The following is a 1,138-nucleotide window of genomic DNA, read 5'->3' on the forward strand; positions in this document are numbered from 1 at the left end:
TAAAAAATAAAAAAAGAAAGAGGCATCCAGGCACTATGTGCCCATGATGGAAGTACATGCTACCCCCTGTTAAATAGTCTTGCCCTACTTGAACCTGACTCTGATTAGGCCTCTATATCCAATTTCAGTTTGTAGGAAATAAGGGGGATAGAGGTACATGTTAAATGACATCACATGGATATAATCAGCAAATTCCAGACTGTAGGAAACTGCAGGACGAGAGAGAATATGCAGGAGGATGTGTATATTAAAATAGACTTGAAAGACATGTCAACCAATCACAATGTGGATGTTACATGGATCCTGATTTTAAACAAATAAATTATAAACAAACAAACATTTATAAGGCAATAGGAAATTTGAACACTAATGGAATATTTGATGACGTTAAGAAAATCTTTTAAATTTTTTAGCTGTAATAATGATATTTTAGTCACTTTTTTAGTAAAAAAAATCTTGCTTTTAGAGACATGTATTAAAAGACTTACAAATGAAATTATATAATCTGGAATTTGCATCAAAGTAGGACAGTGAGGAAATTTAGTATGAGTATACATGAAACAAGATTGGCCATAAACTGATAACTATTGAATCTCATTATACATTTTCTCTACATTTTTTCTTTGTTAAAAACAGCTTTACTACTGCAAATGTCAGGATTTCCTTTTTTTAAGGCTAATATTCCATTGTATATATACACCACATTTTTTTTATCCATTCATCTCTCAGTGGACAGTTGAGTTGTTTCCATATCTCGGCTCTTGTGAATAATGTGGCAAAGAACACAGGAGCACAGACATCTGAGATTCTGATTTCAATTCCTTTGGATATGCACCCTGAAGCAAGACTGCTGGATCATACGGTAGTTCTATTTTTAATTTTTTGAGGAACTTCATATTGTTTTCCATAGCTGCTGCACCATTTTACATTCCCACCAACAGTGTACAAGGGTTCCAATTTCTCCACATCCCCACCCACACTTATGTCTTGGTTTTTGGCAATATGCATTCTAACAGGTGTGAGGTGATATCTCATTGTAGTTTTGATTTGCATTTCCCCGATAGTGATGTTGAGCATCTTTTTATAAACTTGTTGGTTATTTGTATGTCTTCTGTGGAGAAATGTCTGTTCAAGTCCT

This window comes from Propithecus coquereli, unplaced genomic scaffold, assembly GCF_000956105.1.
Source record: "Propithecus coquereli isolate 6110/MARCELLA unplaced genomic scaffold, Pcoq_1.0 Scaffold158, whole genome shotgun sequence".
In the NCBI taxonomy this organism is placed as follows: domain Eukaryota; kingdom Metazoa; phylum Chordata; class Mammalia; order Primates; family Indriidae; genus Propithecus; species Propithecus coquereli.